General features: G+C 30.8%; 1 pseudogene across 1 annotated transcript in view; it reads right to left on the bottom strand.

Moving 5' to 3' along the window:
* The window catches only part of LOC148612062 (aquaporin AQPAn.G-like), a 32,805-nt pseudogene extending 23,013 nt beyond the window's left edge, over positions 1-9,792 (bottom strand). The window contains exons 1-4 of the transcript XR_015924300.1: positions 8,738-9,792; positions 3,729-3,809; positions 1,197-1,285; positions 569-650 (exon numbers count right to left, since the gene is read on the bottom strand). The product of XR_015924300.1 is annotated as an aquaporin AQPAn.G-like (transcript). The remainder of the gene's footprint in view (positions 1-568; positions 651-1,196; positions 1,286-3,728; positions 3,810-8,737) is intronic.
* Positions 9,793-10,636: the final 844 nt, after the last annotated feature.

Raw genomic sequence — 10,636 nt, forward strand, 5'->3', positions numbered from 1 at the left:
TCGAGTGAAATTGAATCTATTGCCGCCTAATGGTAACATGAATTATGACATGAAACTATAGTTGGGTGATAACTGAAACGAGGCAATATGTAAAGTCTATTTGGGCTGTCGAGAAATTGAAGATTTATAGGAAAACTCAAGGATTTAAGGAAAATCTAACTTGAGATAGTTTTATGAAACCAGGCATTGGTTTTCTTAACTTCAAGAACAAACACAGCGCTTTAACGAATTTACAATGTATATCGAATACTAGGCACGATCAACTTTAATTGTTGCAAATGCATGTTTTCTAGCGGATCCAAAAACTATGCAATGTGATAATCGTGTATCTTTAGAACTAAAGTCCTAAATTAAATCCTGAAATCAACCTGTCCTGATGTTGAAAATGTTATGATTTTGGACATAATTAGTATTTCAAATCAGAAGACGACATTCTCATATTTAACACATCTTATCTTATTGCAAAGCTTAATGAAGATTAATTACTAGATTTGTATGTACATTTCAACTTTCCTTTTTGACGGTTTTATCCGAACATATTTAGTTTGGTTTTAAAATGAGTACCTACGGTTTTATTGTAGAATGTGTTCCTTCCTTTGTCATAAAGATGATTCTTCACCCTTTCTTTTGGATTCATGCTTTTTGCTCTGCTGTGAATAACATGGTTGCAAATTGAATATTGAATTTTATATATCATATATGAATTTCTGTGGAAAAGATTTATAATAAATTTCTATGTGTGTCAATTTTTCCGACGTCTGTAAAACATATTTATACAAAGTGCATGTTTCCTACAACGGACTTTTGACAAGGTTTTATACTAGCAAAACAGATTCTAATCGTATAATTCTTTTTTCTTCTGTATCTTTTAATGTGAAAAAAAATTATGGTGTTTCAATTATCACACGAATTTTACAATACTACATATGTATGTATTCATAAATCAACACAAATTTTATCATCTTGAAAAAGCGTTCAACATAAAAAAGGAATAATGTATTTCTGTAAAGAAAAAAAAATCTTCATAACCAATCATTCATTTGAATTGAAGCGTTAAATTGTATAAAATGAATTTAATTTTCTCTTTGCATTATGCTACAAAATGGAATATCAATGGACGAATAGATCTGTTTTAAGCATAAAAAATTACGAAAAAACAACTAAGTATCCACTTTAAAACTGTGATAAATACTTACTAAAGAATATTCCCGCTTCTCACCCCTGTGACCACATGGTAAAAAATGACAATGTTGGCAAACAGGAAGTTGATTTATTTCACTTCAGTCTGTAAACAAAAATCTACATATTGTATATTTATAATGCTTTTATCAGTACATCAAGTGTCTAAGGTAAGTAGAAAAAAAATGTAACGAAAAGTAAATGATGACGAACGAACGGACAGACGAACATCATGATCACATTTTTGCAGGAAGTAATACAATTCATTATAACAAATCAGACAGGTTTTATTAATATCAATTACACAATGCAAAACATATTTGTTAAAGATGCCAATTTTACCTCTGTGTTGGAATGTATTGTTTTACTACTGATAATTAATTGAATATTAGGTAGCACTCCAGCTAAGAATCATGCAAAATGTGATTCATGGTTGGAAAGCCTACATATTCTATATTTTGATAATTTGTATAAAATGTTATGGTATACAAAAATTAACGTGTAGTTTTTCAGCAACTGCGTATAGAGTTTTCATATCACAACTCAGACATTATGCCATGCAGAGGTTGTCGTTACTACGCAGACTTTTTATATCGCGCAAGACTTTTTATAGTTAAGGTTCTGGAACAGGACTATGTTGCTACAAGATTGAAGTCATCACTACAGCATTGTTATGGTCGCCATCATGAACTCGTGTATCGTTACAATGTATCCATCGGTACCATGAAAATTGATTTGATTATCGTGTAATAGTTTTCCTTTCCTCTTTCGTCTACCCCAGACTTGACTCGAGTTTGTAGAAAAGCAGAGGACGCTTACCCTACCGGTGCACCTGGTCCATGCTCCCAGTTTTTAGTGGAGTCCGAGTTGCGCATTTGCTTCTGTTACTTTTTTTGTATTTTTTTGGTTACTTAATGTTCTTTATTGTGCATATCTGTTTTCCATGTTTGGTCGTTGTCCCTGGATTGCTTTCTTTTGATTACCGCTAATACTTTGGTTCCCTTGATTACTCTTTTATAAAACCCTTGTTCTTGGGAGATGAAAATTATATAGAATGCACTGTAAATGACACTACAGAGCAGACAGATTGGAATGAATAATTAAGCATTTCATCATATACACCTATACACCTATACAGCAAATAAATAATAAAGTATTTGAAATAATAATAAAACATGAAATAATAGATATATTGTCTATGACAATGAAGCAACAATAATCCGAATTGATACAAACCAGATACAACAGAAACTAAATCTACCATGTCGTCTAATGTATATTAGATGACAAAGTAAATTATGTTCTTTATATAGGTAAAAAAACTAAAATGAAATGTAAATGAAAATTGAAACATTAGAACAAAATAGAAATAGCTTTACTCGAAATGTAATAGTTTTATCATCTTGGTGTATTAGTTAATGTTAAAATCACGTTCCCGGTTTGCTCAGTTTCCTTAATGTGTATAAAGTGATAGTTAAGACTTTAATAATATGCATTCCCATGACTTTAATTACTATACTCCAAATAATTAAAAATACATATAGATAAAACACGTATTATACATGGATACACAACATACGTATGTATTTACACAGAAACATCAAAAACAATTTACAATGTCACTTTAACCGTCCAAAATCTGTGTTATATGTACCTGTTAATTTCACAATAATACATGACTTATTAGTGCAATGTAATGGAAGTGCACTACCGTAAAACGATTGAGCTTCTTTTTGTCATAGTTGATCGATGCAATCGTACCACTGTCGATACACAACTCAACTTTAGCATAATTTGTGCCAATAATGAATATGCATATATGTATTTTAGATAAAAATTAAATACCGACATTTGGAAATGTTACTTAATAGAAGTATTCTGATTAGTTTGTCCTCTTTGAACAAACCAGGTTATTTCGTATAGCCTGACTTTGTACAATCACGTCCTTAACGTCGATCGGCCCAAATTCCTATATTCAAACAACCACGAACAAGATAAAGTTTAGATTATGAATCAACATGTTAATACATTTTGTAATCGGATTCAGATTCATTAGAAGTTAAATTATTAGGAATGTTTCTATTTTTTTACAGGTTATACGCAATAACATTGTTTAGAACAGATTATACTTTTTATAACTGGTTTTTAGGTGTACACTGTCGCAAAAATGTTTAAACATAAAAAAGACATTCATTAAATAATGCCTCATTATGTATAATGTATTATTATGATCGCTTCAGATTTATATATGTTTGTCTGGTAATGTTTGATGTTGTTAATAAAAATGCTTTTTTTTGTACTTTATTCTATTATATCCCAATTTCCTTATTTATAAATTATCTGATTTACTTCCAATTCATCATATTACAACCATCAACTATACCCGACAAAAAACTCAACTATTTCACCGTATTGCAACATCAGTACATTTTAAGTGTATGTTATAATTATCATTAAAGTTGTTTACATTCAACTTGAAATACTTTTTTTCAATATAGTTTGTGTTTTGTTGTTTTTATGTTCCATCTAAATGTTTTTTTTTCACTTACCCACATTCTATCCAATTTACCAATAATAAGGGCAGGTGCATAGTTTCTGACAGGATTCATGCATCCTCCAGATATGTTCCACTGAAAAAGCAAACACACTGTTGTTGAAGTTACTGGTATGCGAAATTTATAAAATGTGAAATTTGCACGGTCTATTTTGTTTATTATTACGAGTAAAAGATATTTGTACTGGATTCCTTTAATATTCAATTAGTGATAATGTTGAGGACAAACTCTGTGTTAAACTTGCTTCCCACGCCAAATCAAATATGAACTATTTTCTCGTGCGACAATTCGGTATTTAAACTCAAAATGAATTCAGTTTATCTATGTTCTGTGTTTCTCATTCTTTTATGAATAAAATACACACGTAATTTTATGCCGCTTATAATGGTAACTAAAAGTCATTAGGTATGTCCATTTAGACTGTAATAATATTTCTTGGAGGAGTGGTTTCTATTTAATTAAATTGCCAATATTTAAATCCATGGGACATGCTTTTAATTTCAATTATACATATTTAATAATGTTTGCAGTAAAAATACTACCATATGTACTAAAACGTAGATTTCATAAACCTTGATACTTCATCCGAACCTGCAATTGGGTTCACGAAGATTTTGTATAACTTGTACTTTAATATATGCTCATGTGGTTGTGTCTGGCAAAAAAACTAATACTTTATGCAAAGGATCGCCTAGTTATTGTGTTTATCATGATTCATCCAGCTTAATATTAAGTGGTAGTCTTTGTAAAAATCAGGCAAAATCTGAAGAAAATGACACACCCCCAAAAAGGCTACATATTTTAATTTTTGTAATTGAGTTGTTTTTGGGTCTATATTGTAAAATATGTAATCATTCATTCATACCTGCTTGCTCTTAAGAGATAATCAACATTGAAAATCCAACAGATTCTATTGTATTTGAGTGTCATTTACAGAGTTCTCTCCCTTAATTTTGAAATCTACAGTGCATTCTATCTCCTATGAACATGGGTTATATGAAAGATCACGTGTTACTTTCTGTTTACTATGACGTCTTAAACAAAATATCAAAAATAAAAATATTTAGGCTTTCCAACCATGAATCACATTTTGCATGATTTTTTATGTGGAGTTCTACTTTTTTCCGAAGCCTGACCTACATGTTTGATATTTGATATTAAACGTAACAAATAAGTATATCATACGCTAACATTGTATGAATGTTAATAAAAATTCATCCAAATTTAAACATTAAAATGATATAACTCCTTAAAGGGTTATTATGCACGCAAGATAACAAAAAAACGTGTTATAAAGATAATCACCATTGATATGGAAAATATTTCTTAAATTAAATTGTAATAGTTCGTATAAGAAGATAAAAGTTGTAAGCAATATCACTGTTATATAACAAAACTACATCTATAAGATGATAAATGAATTTTCAACCAATAAGAAAACGTTTTACAAGTGTAATTAAATTGTCAACATTTAATTGTTACTCTCAAATCCAGAATTATTACCTTACATTTGTATTCACAATATGAAAGGGAAATACATTTATACAAGTTTTTGACCTTGTTATTTACTAAATTACTTTTTTGCATCGTTTTGTTCAAAACATGACTAAATCCATACAAAGATGATAACAATTGTTAAAACATTTACGTGTCTTATTGTCGTCACAAGGTATCGTTTTGATATAACTGTCATTTATGACGATATGACGATAAAATGAGGTTTACATTTGGATTCTCTATCTACATATTTTGACCACATACTTTTTGAAATGGATTGAATATTCTAACCGTCAAAACATGTTACCGAAATCTCTTGCAAAAAATGGAATAAAGTCAAATGAATTCAGTTTATCTATGTTGTTTTTTGTTTTTTTGTTTTGTTTTGTTTTGTTTTTGTTTTTGCTTGGTTTTTTTTTTTTTTTTTTTTTTTTTTTTTTTTTTTTTTTTGTCTTTTGGCGAAGTAAGTGTACATTATACTGATTAGGTTTTAATATCTATACTGATCTGAAAAAAAAAGAACAGGGTTGAATATGTTATGGTCCGAACATACCACTTTCCTAAAATGCAATATATGATAATAATTTAACAGTACGTAAGACTTCATTTCAGAGGAAGATATATGCAGCAAGCAATTTTTAATTCTATAATACAATACGACGAGGTTTGTTATTTCAAATAAGAGTTTTGCGGACTTTTCAAATCTTCAACAACAGAAATGGTATGATGTATGTGAACATGAACAAGAGCTGTCGTATGGATCAGTTTTATAAACAATTCATCACGCAAAAAAAAAGACGTTACCAGTATAAGAGTACATTTTCTAAAAAACAATGTGTTAGTTATTCATTCAAAATATATCTCCTGGAAACGTGGAGCGTTGTTGTTCAAATCAATGGAGAAGGGAACAGATATGATGCAATACAACAAATACACAATTGTTTAAACTTAATAGAGTAATCAAGGGAACCAAAATTTTATCGGAAATCAAACGAACGTAATCCAGAGACAAAAACCAGACATGGAAAACAGATAAACACAACAAAGAACTTGAAATAACCAAAATAATACATACAAAGTAACAACAGTAAATGATCAACTCAGATTCCACTAAAAACAGGGAGCATGCACAGATGTACTGGTAGAGTAAGTGTTCTCTGCTTTTCTAGAAACACCCACCGAGTTCCACATAAAAAGTCAGGTCCAATGTAGACAAAAGAGGAAAGGAAAATTAAGACATGTTGAACAAATCTGTTTTCATGAAGGAACGACTTCAACTTGTAGCAATATAACCCTGTTTCAGAAGCCTAATTGTAAGAAGTCTAGCGCGATACAAAAATCTACGTAGTTACGGCAAGCTCTGGTATAACGTATCAGTTTTGATATGAAAACTCAATAAACAGGTGCTGACGGATTGCTGCTAGAGATGAAAGGAAAGTTAACAAAACGGAATGAAAAGTCATCACATCTGTTGTATAGTTTTGCCAATAGTTTTCCCTTACCATCGATCTCTAAGTGTAAGTCAAGATATGAGGCTGGCGTTGTAGTTTCTGTAGTATCCTTCATCTCAAATTATAGGGAAGATGCGATGTATCAAATCCTCGAAACTGATATTGATTAACGATAATACGTCATCTATAAGCAGAAACTGAGAATAAAGGATCTAGCTAAACAAAGTTCTTTCTTTCGGATCAGGTCAGCTGTAAAGTCAGCCTCATAAGATTGAAGGAATCAGTCAGCAAGTAGAGGAGCACAATTTGTTTCCATATTTGTATCTAGGTGTACCGTCTTTTTTTGGAGTAAAAACCATGTGTGATATTTTTGAGTTGCGATTTTAACTGAGTATAGAGAATAGGAAAATAAAGAGATGAAAAATCATAGGTTTTAATGCTATTGCTATTGAAATATTGAAATGAGAGTTTCCAGAAGATCTTTTGAATTTCAGGATGCACATTGAATTAAACCACTACAGGAGTAACGAGTTTTGTGATAGGACTGGAGACCCTCTTTGACAGTTGTGAGTATAGAAGTTAAAAAGTTTTGAAAGAGGTTTGCTGGTATATTTTGCAGATCTAGCTATGTAGAATTGTTTGTATTGGTTTTGTGGAGTTTAGAAATCCAGTACATAGACGTTAGATCACAATCATCGTCTTTGGTATAGAGACCAAAAAGAGGATGCACAAATAGTTAACAGCGCTCATTTAGTGTTAAAACAGCTTCATGTAAGCTTTGAACGGCCCGACAACAAATGTAAATGTATCCACGACCAGTGAACGATTAAAAAAAACTACACGAAGACTCATCAATGACCAACATTGACATTGGGGCAGAATCATTCATTTGTAACCAAGTATCCTGTTGCATGCGCAGCAGACAACTTGGAAATAGTGGACAAACATCCAAAATCGACAATATTAGATTAACGCAACATAAATTCACCACAAAACATGTGTTATTCATCAATTGTATGTAGAAATGTTGAATTTGATCTTGAACTTGATATCACAAAACAAATAATCGTGCCAAAAAAAAAACCGCAAGGAAAAACAATCTTAAAAGATTTCAAAACAAATAAAATGTGTATACATTTTATAAAAGTGAACATACATAACACGATAGAAATAATTAGTTCAATTGAAAATAATATAATATTATTGCATAAGTTTTCCATATTGGCTGAATTATTGGTCCGAGGCTAGCTATAGTGCTAGCTGAGGACCAATAACTCAGCAAGAATGGAAAACCATACGCATTATACCACCATTGACTAACTAGTCCGATACGCCATACTGGCCTAGGCAACTACTGATTTTGACCAGGTCAATATGACGTAGTGGATGGGCAAAATCCGTATTGGACTGCTAAATCCCGTATTGGTGTACTTCTGTATTTCCATACCTCTATAATACTTGTATTGTACTGGCAGTTTTGATAATATTTAGGCAAATAAACAAACGTTGGTCAATAATAAAATTTATTATAATTTGACCTGCGTTTTGGACTTTTATATGGTATTTTTTTTTATTTCTCAATACATTATTTTTAGTTGAAACAGGCCAATTTAGTAGAACTTTATGCAAATTTCTCAAAGGATTATCCTGAGATTTTGTTTTGAAACAAAGAATGTACCAGAAAGAAAACAAATATATGTTATGTCGAGTTCAAAACGTGTGAAAAGAAACAATACAATAGTTTTCTTTTTAGTTAAAGTGCGTCAGATCGTAGATTTTAAAATTCCATGTTTCGTCTTAACATTTAAGGGAAATCATTTTATCCACAAAAATAAGATGCAACGTTTTTGATTTATACTTGTTTGAACTTAACTACAAAGTTTAGTACCCAACGAAAATTCGCCCTTACAGAATAAGCAAATGCTATTTTCACTTGACCACCATTTCCGTCATTGCCATGTATACCAAATTTTCATCTTAAGGGGCAGGGAAAAAAGAATATGGTGGACCTATGACTACTTCATGTATTTTACAACAAAAACATTAGAAACTTACTCCACTAAAGACGTTGATTGATACTGTGAGTCCAATTATCAGTGGGGCAAAGCCATGAATATCGGTTCGTCCATCATCAGTCACTGCAAAACTTACGAAAAGTAAAGAAAAAGTAATAATCAGTTCACAAACAACGACCTGAGTATCATTAACAAATGGATTTGGCAATAAAATTTCATATCCACCCCGAATTTTGTCAACTGTTATCATATGTAAAATACCTGCGCCAGTTATACCACCTAATGTTTGGCATACCGTGTAAAGAATGAAACCTATCGCCGAAATTTTTCCTGTGACAAAGAAGCCAATTGAAATTGCTGGATTTACATGACCACCGCTGACATTCCCAAAAGCTGTGATGGCGACTGCAATAAAGAATCCAGCTTCTAATGCAATGTGTACACTGGACACTGAATTCTGATCTTTGTCAAGAATATTGCAACCAACTCCATTAAAGACGGCAAGAAATACGCCAAGAAATTCATTCCGCAACACATGCTCTGTATAACGATAAAGATCTTAAATCTTGTACCTCTCTCTTAAAATACTTCCTCAAAAACGTAGAATTTTCCACCATTATTTGTTTGCCAAATTATATACCTTTTCTTTTTCTTTGTTAGTCAAGGTTTTCACCATTGGTTTTCAAGTCCCATTTCATTGTCGTTTGAACTTTAATGTTTTTATCCTGTAAATCTTGAAAGACATCACATGCACATGACTATTATGTTTATACACTTCTAAGTCATTTCAAAAGAAATATTATCACTTAAACTAAATTACAAACTAGTTTGTGTAATTCAAAATAAATTCCACGCCTTACAACACAACAGTTGTGGAAATTAAAATGAATGGAGCATTTTACTTAACTTTGTCGCACAGCAGTGGAATAAAATTTTATGTAAAGTACATCCCATCATATAAATGAACGAACGTCACTTTAGTGTTTTACATTATTCATGTTCGTTGTGAAATTATATCATTCATCTTTTTAAAACATATGTTTTGAAGCTTTTTAAAACTTATCATGCTTGTAACACTTAATCAAGCTTCTAATTTATTTACTGCTTCAATCTGTAAAATGATAAACATCTAAACACCTTTAACTTGAAAATCATTGAAAATCATAAGCCCTTAAACACTAAACATTTTAATATGAGATTTATTTATTTATAATTACCAACATAGGTGTTTCCTAAGTAACTGTTGCACGTTTGTTTTGAGAGCACACACACATACAGTAACCATGGTAACTTTTGTATTCGTCTCTTTAGATTAAAGATATTAAACATACTTCCACAAACATTCTTAACTGTGAAAACTGTATTTGAAACCCTAAACAAACAAAAATGCAATGATGAGAAGATTTACAAATATTCTGAGGTGAACAATGATTTCATCGTTTGAGCGAATACCTGATGATTGTTCAAGATTAAAGCAATTAATCGGTCGCATTATAACTTAGAAACGAACGAGTTATAAAATCCAAGTACATACAAGACTAATAGTAACAAAAATACTGATTTTATCAATGTGTCGTGCTCTGGTCATTGACAATAGTTCATCTGAATTGGAATAGTTTCTTTTTATAGGACACAATAATTTATCATTTTTTGTCAATAAACCAAGCTCTTATAAAGGACTGTACATTTAAGCAAAGTTGGAACCAACCTTTACGCATTCTACTTTACATATTTGTTTGTTAGTTTTAGTTTTTGTTGTTGTTATTGTTTTCTTTTTACTTAAATTTGTTCATTTTTTTTGTGTTTTGCTTATTTTCTATATTTTGATTCATATTTTTTTTATTATATTAACACAATAAAACACATGATAAATACATTGAAACTCGGTAATTCTTTTTAGTTTCTCTTTTGAATAAACAGACCATTTAGAGAATATTTG

The sequence above is a fragment of the Perna viridis genome, chromosome 7 (genome assembly GCF_037379345.1).
Source record: "Perna viridis isolate PV_CMFRI_1.1 ecotype Kerala chromosome 7, ASM3737934v1, whole genome shotgun sequence".
Taxonomy (NCBI): Eukaryota; Metazoa; Mollusca; class Bivalvia; order Mytilida; family Mytilidae; genus Perna; species Perna viridis.